The following is a 13,033-nucleotide window of genomic DNA, read 5'->3' as shown; positions in this document are numbered from 1 at the left end:
CTTCCCAAAAGACTTCTATGGTTGAACCACCTCTTTCTTCAAACCTCAACTCACCTTTCCTTCAGCAGCTAGTCTTCTTCCTGAGCTACAACGAAAATCTATTTACCTGTAACTTCCCTGGCTTGCATTCATCCCTTGTTAGCCTTGCCATTCTCAGGCTGCCTTGGCTTTCTCTTAGTGCAAAGACCCATGTCATTACGCCTGAGCTTCCACAGCTGCCGCTTGCCATGAACCACCATTGGCAGGATAGGCAGCAACAGCGGCAAATATGTTATGTGCTTATGATCATATTTTATTCTCTTTTTGGTTATGCTGTTTTAAATGTGCATTTTATATTTCACTTTAGTGGTGTTTTAGATTTTTTTAAAAAAATGGTTAACAGTGCTGTGTTAAATGTGCATTCTGCTGTTGACCTCCTTTGTAGTGTTTTCTTTTGAAATCTTTAGGGTAATATTTTCATTTCCTGTTAATTATGTTGCTTTGAATGCATACTTTATACTTGCCTTTCTTCAGCAATGTTTTATTCTGAATTGTTTTATTAGATGCTTTAATGTAGATTATAAAAATATAAAGCGGTATAGAAATGAAATAAATAATAACAATAACAATTTTTGATATCTTTGCTCAGAAAAGCTTAACGGGGGCTATTATGAACAGCTCTTTAAGTTTTAGTTGATGTTTAGAAAATATCTATAGTTTCCATGCAGTGTTGAATACATTCTTGCAGGCTTCCAAATACATTGTTCTTTGCTTTCCCCCCTTTCGCTCTGAAAAGCAGAGTGACAGTGGACTTGGGATGAAAAGGCAGCTGGCCTCTGACTCCCAAAGCTACAACCTTGCTTAATATTTGAAGAAATGAAACCATGGCACTAATGGACTTTTCTTGTTCTCATTTCATGGCTAAAACATCTCTGGCTTAGAGGCATCTAACGGGAGAGCCATTAGTTCTGGTCAGAGAGTTATGTGGCTTCTCTCATTCCCCACCCCCACCCCTTTAACATAATACAGTACAGTGGTACCTTGGGTTACATATGCTTCAGGTTACATACGCTTCAGGTTACAGACTCCGCTAACCCAGAAATAGTGCTTCAGGTTAAGAACTTTGCTCAGGATGAGAACAGAAATCATGCTCCGGCAGCGCGGCGGCAGCAGGAGGCCCCATTAGCTAAAGTGGTGCTTCTGGTTAAGAACAGTTTCAGGTTAAGAACGGACCTCTGGAACGAATTAAGTACTTAACCCGAGGTACCACTGTACCTCTTCCTGTCACTACCAGACTAAATGATTAGTTATGGTCACAGATTGTTAATCTTTCATGGAGAATAATTTTTAAAATTAAAGCAAATTGTTTTGCAAACTCAAATAGTTTAATGGATACCACTGTCGCAGTTGTAATTTCACTGGTATGAAATGCCTGGTATCCTATATTATTTTTTTAAGACTCTACTGTTACCTTGAATTACCCAAAGGTTGAGTCTTGGGAGCTGGTCATGTCACAGAATAGCTTGAGGGCACTCGCTAGAACCATCGGTCAAAATGAAGATCTAGCCAAGCAGAAACTAATTTTCATTATAAATATTTCAAAATAGTGGGCTGAGGTGTGCTATCTTGGTATGTTTTTAATAGGGCAACCAGCTATTTGGCAATGTAGCAATAACTGGATAATTTAACTTTTCACCTAATAGCATCACTTAATATTTTCTAATAATTGTATGCAGATGGAAAATGAGTTCCATAAATGCTGCTACCTCTGATGTTTCTGGGAGCCAATGGATGAACAATTCAGCCATAGAAGGGAAACGTTCTACACATTTTTAATGCTAATACAAACATATTTATTCGACAAGAATCTTCATTTTTATGGATGTTTCAGAGCCCGTTTGTATATGTCATGACAGCTGCTGGCCAATAGTTCCTTGTTAGGTGGATTGCTCCCTAATAGTCCAAAAAGATTGGTTGATGTCTCATCAATGAGAGGTTAGGGGATGTTCTTGTGATAAACTTTAGTGGAGGAATCGCAACTAAAGCATCCATGACAAATGACCATCTAATCTGTGCTTAAAAACCTCCAAGGAAGGAGAGTCCACAACCTTCCAAGTGGACTCTCTTACATTGGAGGTTTTTAAGCAGAAGTTGGATGGCCATTTGTCAGGGTTCCTCTATCTATTATTCCTGCAGTGCAGGGGATTGGACTAGATGATCCTTTTGTGCATTATTTGGATCATCCTGTTCTGGTAAGCTTGATACAATGGAAGTGGAGCTAGGGAAGCATTTGTCCATCGGTAATTGCCAGAGGAAATTCTGCAGGGATCTTGCCAATTGAACTGGAATGTAATGAAATACAAGAACTGCAAGAACCGTGCATGATGGTTCTTAAAACGTAGCTATGGCTTTAATGCACTACATAAGATACATTATATAGAGATGTGGGTTTGAACTATTTTTGAACAAGGGTCACCTGTGGTTTCTTTGCAGCACTTAGAAATCTTTGTTCAGTAAAGTGGGTCGCAAGGTTTTCCCTCAATGTAACACTGAAGATTCTTCCTTCTCTGCCTTCTCTTTCCGGATGGTTTTGTAATCTTTCTGTATGGTTTTGTTATCTTTCAAGATGTCCAGCAGAGAGCCTCCAGTTTGCTAAAAGAAAATTTTTGCTTCTGCGAACAAATGACTGTACTGAGATAGAATGAAACCATCTACACAGTTTTAACCTTTGCCCTTAGCCAGCAGTTTTAGGTTCAGCTGTACCTCCAAATGTCTGGTAACTGTCAAATACTCTGTTTTGTAACAATGGGAGTCTTGTTAATGGAGATATTGACAGGCTTCAACATTTCCCCCCTGCAATATGACTCATCCAAGTGCTTTTTTTCTTTCTTTTAATCCACACTGATAATACAAGTATTAAGTAGAAATGGCTAAAACCCATTAAAACTGGATTAAACAGAAGGAACTAAGACTAATCTACAGGTAGAAATAAAAGCCAAGTCAGCCACTGGTCCTGATAGCTTGCCAGAATAGGAGAATCATCCCTATGGCTCTCTTAAGATATCATATACTTACCTGGGAGTAAGTTCCATGGAACTCATTGGGATTGCATAGGATTGTGGACTTAATTGAGAACACTATGGAGACACACTATGGATTTGGATAAATGGAAGGTTTTGTAACGAGGACATAGAGTTTAATTTTATTGAGGCTTACTGAAGCCTGTTTTGAATGTTGAGGTAACAGAGTTATTCAGACTTCGGTGTGAATGTTTTGTCATAAGCATTCTGCCATCAATGTGCAATCTTTAACAAAATTAGTGTGACTTCCTGTTTCAAGAAGTTTACAAGCGAGAGTTAATGATTTCCTAACAATTTATTCTGTAAAATTTATATGCTGCTTGATTGTAAAAAGAACCTCAAAGTGGTTTACAAAGAGAATGAAATAATAAAATAAACAACCTGTAAAAATAGTTAAAAGCAGCTATTTAAACCATCCAAAAGATAATTAAATTCAGCGATATGCAAAAGCAGTGCAACAAGTTTGTGGGCTAGAGTGAGAAGAGTTTTATTCCAGAACTGATTTATGAGACAGAGTTTGAAGGGGGATTGATTGTAGTCGCATGAGTTTTGTTTGAAAGAGTTTCCAGGCACAGATGACACTATGCAGGAAGACAAGCAAAGTTGATTGAGGAACTTGTGGGCATGGACAGTGGGAGTTCCAAGCACAGACTGTGTTTCTAGGGATGGCATTCCAGCACAACTTGTCCTTCCCATATGACCCAGGCTCTGTTAAATACCTCAAACCATCCAAGCTGTTCTCTCCAACCTTCCAGAGCCTTTAGCAAATGTGCATCTTCAGTCTAAAACAGAAAAGGCACCTCCGTGACCCATCCTGTGAGGTGTATCCCAAAGCAAAATGTTGAAGATTGTGTCTCTTCTCCCATACACACAAGTCTTCTGGTATATAAACAGTGCACAGTCGACATTTTTGCTTAAAATTAGGTTCATGACATAATTTTAACAGGTTGGCTATTTGCTCTCTGTATAGCTTCCCCCTCAGGAAACTCCAAGAAAATCAGGAAACCTCCTGCATGCAGCTATCAATACCTAGCACTATTCATTCCTGCACAGCATGAAAACTGTGGATTAATTGGAGAGGGGATGTTGTGGATTCTGGAGATTTCTTTCTTTCTGCTGCACAGCTGGTGTCCAGGGAAGTTGCAGCATGAAAGCAGCCCTGTCAGTATCAATCCTTGTTACTTGGTGCTGTTACATTCCAGTCAATGAATTGGCCTCATCTGGTAACTTAACGTGGTTGCAATGCTGAATAGGGGTTCTCAGAATGGCTAAAAGACAAATAACAGTCCATAAGATGATAACTTCTAAAACTGCTACCTCATTCATTTCCTATAGTTGAAGTTATCTTCACATGCTTGCAGCAGTGATCTCTGTGTTCTCATGCATCATATTCCTTCCATTTAAATGATAATAATTAGCAAAGAGTTGCTGTATTGAGAGTAAAAGTATAAAGCTTTTGTTCAGGCCTGGGTAGGATCTACCTAAGATCTTTATTTAAACATGTCCTGCCTGTTTTTCCCTGTGTGCCTCCAATTGTGTTTTGTAAAATATATTTTTGTTATTTAATTGAGGACCGATCCCAAATAATCATGCCTTTAAAACCAGTATATATATTTAAAACCACAGACATCAAGTAGGCATAAATTACTAGTATTACACTCATGTTATTTCCCCAAAACCAAACTCCATAAACCCAACATTTTGCTGTATCTTTGAACTCTGTTGGGACTGTATGTTTTTCCTTTAAGCATTCTACATTTATTTTGTGATCATATGCCGTATTCATGTAGGACAGCAACTAAGAATTTTGTTGCATTTCCTCAGATGCTTCCAGACAGTGGTGTAATACTGCAGAATATCACAGATATTCAGATATCACAACCATGTTGACCACAGGTTTTTTTTTAATTGCTTTTTGGCTCCCCCCCCCCCCGAGTAAATCAGGATTAAATGAGAGTAAAAACAACAACTACAGGCTGTTGTTTTGATATCATCAGCAGTTTCCTCATGGACATCAGATGAGAACAGGGCTTAAGGGGAATACCAGTTTCTAACTTGCAACCTGATCTATAGGTCTCTATTCCAGCAAAGTAATTCTTAATTCCAAATGAGGTTTGTAAATAGCCAGTGAAATTAGCAGGCAAAGGAGAGTTGGCCCTTTTTTGTTTATTTTTCTCTCTAAGTTATTTGTGTACTAGAAATGACTAACATAAGGATGAATGAGCAAGTAGGTTAGTAAATTTTGAGAACATGTATGAAAGACCTTTTAATAGAAAAACTTTAGAAGTTAAGTTTTTTAAAACTAATAAACCAAGATCTCACACGCAGTTGCCAATTTAATAATGCTGGCAGTAATTTGTCCTTGTTAGGAAGAGGGGAGGAAACAGTCTGACCGAAGGCTACTCATGAGTCACAAAGCTTTCTGAACTCCACCCAATATGGCACAGTTATCCCTGCTTATTTGATTGGGGCCATGCAGACAATATGTTTCATCCTTTGTGAGTTCAGAATCTGACAACTGTTCTGTGCTTCACTATCACATGAAGCAAGACATGACTAGACATACGTCCTAAGGACAATGAGGTACATTTTGGCCCCTTCCACGGCCCACTGCTAATAATTTTTGTTTTTCAAATTAAGCAGTGTCTTGCACAATCCCACCAACCTACCCTTGCACACACGCAACATAAGGAGGAGCAGAGGATTTTGTTATGAGAACTGTTGGGAGACTAATATTTTTGGTGGGCTTGACTTTGCCAAGACATTAAGATTTATGATTTGGCTCTGCTGTTTAAAGCATTTTGGACTGAAGGCACTCAAGGCAATTATTAAACAGTCATTTCCTTCTGTGTGTAATGAAACTCCTCCCAATAAGCAAAACAATGGTTTCTGGCGTCATCCACTAGATTGTCTCCATTATTTGGCAAAATGTAACTTAATTTGTTGCTCTTTCCAACTGCTGATTACAAGCATGGAACCTGATCTTCTGCTCAGTATAAATATAGCAGATTTTGTGGGTGCTCCAGGGGCCTGGCAAGAGAGAGTTGAAGTCTGTTGAATAAGAAATCCTAGTTTCAGGAGTGTCTCATCAGCGGCAAGAGAAATTTCAACAAGATGACTAAGTTCTGTCCCTGCCACCATGCAGCCCTGACAGCCCCACTTCTGCAAAGGAGACCATGGCTTAGCAAGGAAAAGCACTGCCACCTTTGCTTCCATCAGCCTGAGCCCATGTGCAGCCTACACAAATAGATTCTGTACAATTGCAACTGTACTGTCACCTAGGAGGAGACAGGGAGAGAAGAGAGAGACACTATGTATGTGTAGGGGAAAGATTGCATCCCATAGTAGGTGGTGTTAACTCTATCAAACAATATCTTGGGGGGGGGGGACTACACAGAGGCTGTCTCTGCTTAGTAATACCAAAGGATATTGATTTGCTAATCTCTATGTCTTCAGTGCACATAAAACTGCTAGCACATTTGCAAAGCTAAGCAGGGTCCGATGCGGTTTCAAACTGAGTGGGAGACCACATGTTGAGATTCCTGCATTGCAGGCGGTTGCACTAAGTGACTAGATGACCCTTACAATGCTACAACTCTAGGATTCTATGCTAAGAGGGGCCACTGCTGGATCAGACCAAAAGTTAATCTAGTCCAGCATCCTGTGCCCATTGTGGCCAACCCAATACCTATAGTAGGGCCACAGGCATGACATGAACACAACAACACTCCCTTGATCATGCTCCCCAGGATTCAGAAACCTGCTGGCTTTGATACTTGAGGCAATAGGTAGCCATTATGTCCAATAGTTGTTGATAACTTATCCTCTGTGAGTATATCTAATTTCTTTTTAATGTCGTACAAATTGGTGGCCACTGCCACACTGAATGGAAACAAATTTCAGGCACTGCATGATAGAACTACTTCCTTTGGTTCTGAATTGCTCCATCCAACCAGCTTCAAATAATGGCCCTGAGTTCCAGTATTTTGGGAGGGGAAGACATATTTACTAGTATTGCTCCACAGATTCAGAAATCTGCGTGAGCTTCTACATGACCTTTTTAATTGAGTATTCATTCAGATTTATTTGCAGGGAGGTTAGATGGTGTCATGGGCGTACCCAGGATTTTTGTTTGGGGGGGCAGGCTTTTGCTGGGGGGCAGAACCTAAGATTTGTATTGATTTTTACTGATTGGGGGGCAGCTACTCACACCCTTTCCAGTGTATTCCCCCCATCATTTTCCTTATCACAAATGTATGATCTTTTGGGGAAGTGAGTTTCCAGTATGCAATGGAATCCTATTGGAACACAGAGAGAGCCATGTAGCTCCCTAAATTACTACCATCATTGCTACCCTGCTATGCACTGATATAAAGCAGTTACCTGCAGCATTGTGGCCCAGAAATTCCGTAGTTGTTCACATTGGCTTTTGACAGCAGAGGAGAATGGTAAAAACATTGCATTTGTTTTTCTTGAAATATCCTTGGTCCAGTATACCTGAAGGAGCGTCTACACCATGGGTAGGCAAGCTAAGGCCCGCGGGCCGGATCCAGCCCAATCACCTTCTAAATCCGGCCTGCGGACGTTCCGGAAAACAGTGTGTTTTTACATGAGTAGAATGTGTCCTTTTATTTAAAAAGCATCTCAGGGTTATTTGTGGGGCCTGTGGTGTTGAAATGGAGGAAACTGGCAAAGGAGTTGATTTTATACGATTGTTAAAGCTAGGTAACTTCCCTGAGCTGTCAAGTCGAAAGGATACATTTATGCATAATATTTGTAACATTTAACAACTTTAAAGATGTCCCTCCCCCCCCACGTAATTTCCATAACAATTATCCATGCCTCCTATATGACTGGCCTGCTTTATAGAGCAAACCTAAGCCCATGAATTTGGAAACAAGTCCCTTCATTTTTTATCAGACTTGTGAAGGAACGAGTCTAACTCATGTCCTATATATTGGGGCAACTGGAGGTAAATTGAGTCCCCCGCCCCTTAAAAACTTCTTGTCACTTTGGGAAAGGAAGTGTGTGTGTGTGTGTGTGTGTGTGTGTGTGTGTGTGCCCTATAATGCTTTCTTCCTTTCAGCATTGGTTTCTGTCAGTTCAGTCTGCATTACATTTCCATTCGGTCAGGCTCAGCTGAAGCAGTGGCACAAAATAATCCAGCATGTCTCTGCATTTGGAGCTTGGGTGAGAGATAACTGTCTGTGGCTTAATTGAGGCAAGAAGGAGATAACGGTTGGTGTGTTGGAGGAATCTGCTAAGAGAGGTAAAGAGCAAAATTCATATTGGCAGCTCTGATGGAGGGAAATGCACAAAGGCTTGGAATGGAGTGTTAATATTCTTAGCAGCAGGGGGTGTTCACATCATTATCCATCGAGACCACCTCTTTTTCTTCACAGGGCATTTATTATTTCTGCCAGTAGAGAAATGCATTTAAACTGCCTGCACCTTCCCAAACAACTGCATCCCCACACTGTGAAATCCTGTAACACTTGCTAATGCGAGTTCTCTTAAAGCTATATTATTATGAAAAAAAATTCAATTCAAACGAGGCAGTGGAGTTTGAAAGCCCATTTCAGCCCTTCCTCCCCCCCCCCCTTTTACTGTACCAGAAAATGACAGATAATTTAAAGGAAGAAAATTGCAATTAATTTTTGCCACGCATGTTTTATTCATCCTGTGTAATGGAGGGATTTAAGATGCCAGTTCTGCTTCCAGTGGTTGTTTTTAACCAAAGCAACTTACAACCAAAGCTTTACCATTTAATTCACTGTTGAGATGCAATTCCTCCCCCTGTAAAATTAAAATGAAATGATTTGATCTCAATGAAGACAACCTCACAGGGCATTGGGTTGGGAAATGCTGGCCTACTCCTTTCTTATGTTGAAATATTCCTAATGGGCTTATTTGGGGCTGCAAGGTGAGCTTCACTATTAGCTATAGTAAGTTTTGTCTGTTTAAAAGAGAAATTTAGTATTGTGATTTCTAGGGGGGAAGGACATTTATCATACTTGTTGGATTTTGGCATTTGCTTTCATCATAGCTTGTGTAGGAGCTGAGGGACAAAACGTGAGAATTTCAAAAGCAGAGGTAGAACCTAAATATTTTGCTCTGTGTGGAGTTGCTTACGAAGTATTCATGGAAGGTCCTTACTCATGTCCTTCCTTAGCATGCCCATCCTTTTTTTTGAAGAGGGGGAAAGAGGCACTGAGAGAGGATACAGCTACCATGACTTCCATGTCGCTGGTCCCTTTCATCTCTCTCTTTCTCTCCCTTGTGGAGAAGCAAGACTCTGATGTAGTCCCAGAGCAGATGGTCAAGAAAAGTGGGCGAGGAGCACACAGTGACTGCATTCCTTCTTGCGTCTTAGAGCTTTTAATGTGTCAAGTGTGGGGGATATGAATGAGCACCAGCAGTCCTCTTTGAGCTTCACCTTATTTATCTTTGGGGCATCTCAGATCTGTTGTTGTTGTTCATTATCCACTGGGCCACTCTATTCTAGACCTTACTTTAGACAGATACTGCCGAAAACCTTAAAGCAGGAACGATAGCTTTCCTAAAGTGCTGTGGAAACAGCAGTCCTACTTGAGCTTCAACGCTGCCAAGCATTGCAAAGAATCTCGCATTTCCTGACGGTTGAAATAAAGTTCAGGTGTTTCCAAAAGCAATGGTGAAACTACTAAGGAATCCATAGATATGATGCATAAACATAATTACAAAGCAATAATTGCTTTGCTAGGTCAGGTCCATGGTCCCTGTTGCCCAGTCTCCCAACAATTACCAGCCAAGTGGCTTTTAGAAATCTTAGAAATGAGGTACAATGGTGGTTTCAGTGTCTTAGACACACATTGGCCATGATGTAATAAGCCCAAATGTGCGCAAACTTCAGGTACCCACCGCATGTAGATGCTTCCTTTGCACAAATAGCAAAACAAGTTGGGAGACCACCGTTAACTATAGCTTCCCACTGTATCTGAACTGGGGAACTATAGTGCATGGCTTCTAGACAAGCGAATGCATGAAGCAATGGTTTCAAATTGTCATTTGGAAGCCATCCACTTTTGTTCCTAGTTTGGAGGTAATGGGAAGCCAGGGGAAATGCAGCTTTGCAGCTTCTGGTTTGTTTTGCCACTCCTGTAGAGGGGGAGAGAAGTGGATTCGTTTGGGCAGCTGAAGCTCATGAATACTTAGGTGTTTTATCCTGAGACTCTGGAATGCAACCAGTGTGAAGCGGCAAACAATCGCATAACATGAAATAGTGAATTCTAAAGACAAAAGAGTGCAAGTTTTCACCTGTATGAGATAAGTTGTCCTTAGTGTTTCAGTGTATCTAAACGCCCAAACATTAGTAAGTGACAGTTTACTTCCCTGCTGCAGTTAAAGGCACCAAAGCACACCAGCCCCTGTCCCCGCCCCCATTCTCTAGTTTCTAGTTGGCAACTATATAAGGGTTTGGGAAAAGAATACAGTATTTCTTTAAAATGACTATTTTTATTGAGGTATCAGTTATCATTTTATGTATTTCATTTCATCTATGAATCCCTTCCCATGAAACATCTGGAAGCAATTAACAATAAAAAACATTTATAAAAATAATTTCAAACCCAGGACAAACAGGGGCTGGAAAAATGATGACAAAAACAACATAAGCAACACAAACAGTAAACAAACAGTGAAGATTGGCGTATCAAGTACATCAATATCCTTTGACTTCTTGGATAGGTACAAAGGTGTCAATGCAGAATAGAATCCTTCAAATGAACCAGAAAAAGGCAATAAAAATGTTAGGTGTATAGCTTAGTTTCCAAAGTGTTCTGCTAGTGCAATCCTATTAAAAGTCAGATCTATGAAGAGGCGAGCTTTAGCCAGTAACTTAATAGCACAGGGTTTATCAGTCAAGATACTGGTTTTGTACTGTGTTGGTGCTATATGCATGCAAACTGTTTTCATGGTTGATGTTGCATCACTTAGGCCTTTGGGCTATATTGAAGTCAAGTTACCTGCATTGTTCTTGTTATCTGCTGTATTGGCATAAGCACTTCTAAACTCCTGATTTTATCTAATGTTCAATGGCTAATGGTTTTATGGATTGTTGTGGGCATCTGTCTGTCTCGAGAGACAATGGAGTGTGCCTCCGAGGTGAAGTCAAACTGCTGCATTAGCAGCCCTGAAGTGACCTCCCTGAAGCAAGGAAGGACAGTGTGTATGGAGGTCCTGGGCTGCCCAGACAACAAGACCTCCTCTTAGTCATGCTGATGTGGGACCAGAGAAAAGCAGAGTAATACATTTGGCACCAGCTTGGCAGCAGAAGTTGCCAGAAGGAGGTGTACAACATGCCCTCCAACTCTCTTAAGAGACTTCACTCTGAATATGTGATGGGGTTTTTCTTAACCCTTTCTTCTCCTGAAGATATCTCACAAGGCAGTGGAAGTCCTAGATGGGCTAGCTTTCAGGGTTGACAAGCCCCATCTGCCCCTCACTTCCCTCTACAGCATGGGCAGAAACCGCCTTCTTGACGCTTGGACCCACTATTGGTTTCATCTGCTCAATCTGCCAGAGCCTGTCTTTGCCTACAGGGGAAGTCCCTAACTCACTGAAGGTTTGAGACCCATCAGCTACCCTCATGTGATTTAGCAGGCCAATGGAAACCATTCCCGGGGTGTTGCTGCTGATACATGCTGACAGCTTCTAGGAGCCACAGATGAGAGCTGAGTGCTGGGTGGGGACCAAAGGTAGACAAACTACTCCAGAAGGAGCACAACATGTCTCCCTCCCCTCCCCTTAAAACCTCATATTTTTGTTGTTCTGCTGTAGTGTTGTGAATCACACTGTGATCCCAATTAGAGTTGGTTTACAAATTAATCATATAAATGCATGAACAAATAAAATCGTCTGAGCAACATTGCCCCACACTTTTGCCCTTTTTAAAATAATGTGTAAAATGGAAATATTGATTAATTTTTGCCTTCATTTTGAGCAGTTTTCGGAAAGGTCCACAAGAGTGGAAATTTTCTTCTTCTGTTGGGAAATCTTTTACAAATTTTAAGCTGCAATCCTACCCACACATACTTGGGGATCACTCTTACTGAAAAAAGTTAGACGTACACCTGAAAAAAACAGGCAAAGTGTAAGGCTGCAGTCTTATGTACATTTCCCTGGGAGTAAGTGCCACTGAATTTAGAAGGACATGAACCAATTTGAGTGGAAAAGAATAGGGCACATAGAAAGGTGGGAGTGGAAGACTTGCTGCTGATTTAATCCACCTTTTTTATTTAGTGATGTTTTGACAGAGGGTTGTGTCTCAGATATCCTTCCTCCTGAAGTGACTACTTTTCTCCATTGCTGCCCAAATGGAAACTCCACAGCAGGAAAAAGAAGAAATTCTCTTTAATATTTGTCTAGGACCAAAAATTCTGTGAAAGATAATATTATTCTCGAGTGCTTGCAATTCTCCCTGTATTAAGTAATCCTTTTAACAGCATTGTTTTCTAACAATATTTTTTTAATGTACAATCCTGTGCATGTATACTCAAAAGTAAGCTCCAATGTGCTCAATCCTAGATAATTGTTCTTGGCATTGAGCTAGCTAGAATAGTAAGATTATTTTGCATTGCCCGTCTTTTGCCTTAAAAACATTCTATGGAACAAGAAACCAAAAAATTCCCCAAGGCAAATAATGTCATCTCCTTAGCATAAAGCCAGTCTGATGTAGCAGATGGAATCTTAGACTAGGGATACCAGCTCTGAAATCTGGTGGGGGAGCTTTGGCCAATCATTTGCTGCCTCAGTTTCTTAGCTGTAAGAATTGTGATTCTTCTAATCTACTACACACAGCAGTGACTGTGACTAAGATAGTATGTTTGACATGTTAAAAACATATACACCACCTTACATCCATACATGGATCACAGGGTGATGTAAAAAAAAAAAAAGTAAAATTATAAAACATAATCAACAATAAATTTAAGAGA

Source organism: Podarcis bocagei (genome assembly GCF_964188305.1).
Source record: "Podarcis bocagei genome assembly, chromosome: 5".
In the NCBI taxonomy this organism is placed as follows: Eukaryota; Metazoa; Chordata; class Lepidosauria; order Squamata; family Lacertidae; genus Podarcis; species Podarcis bocagei.
This window is presented reverse-complemented; position numbering follows the sequence as displayed.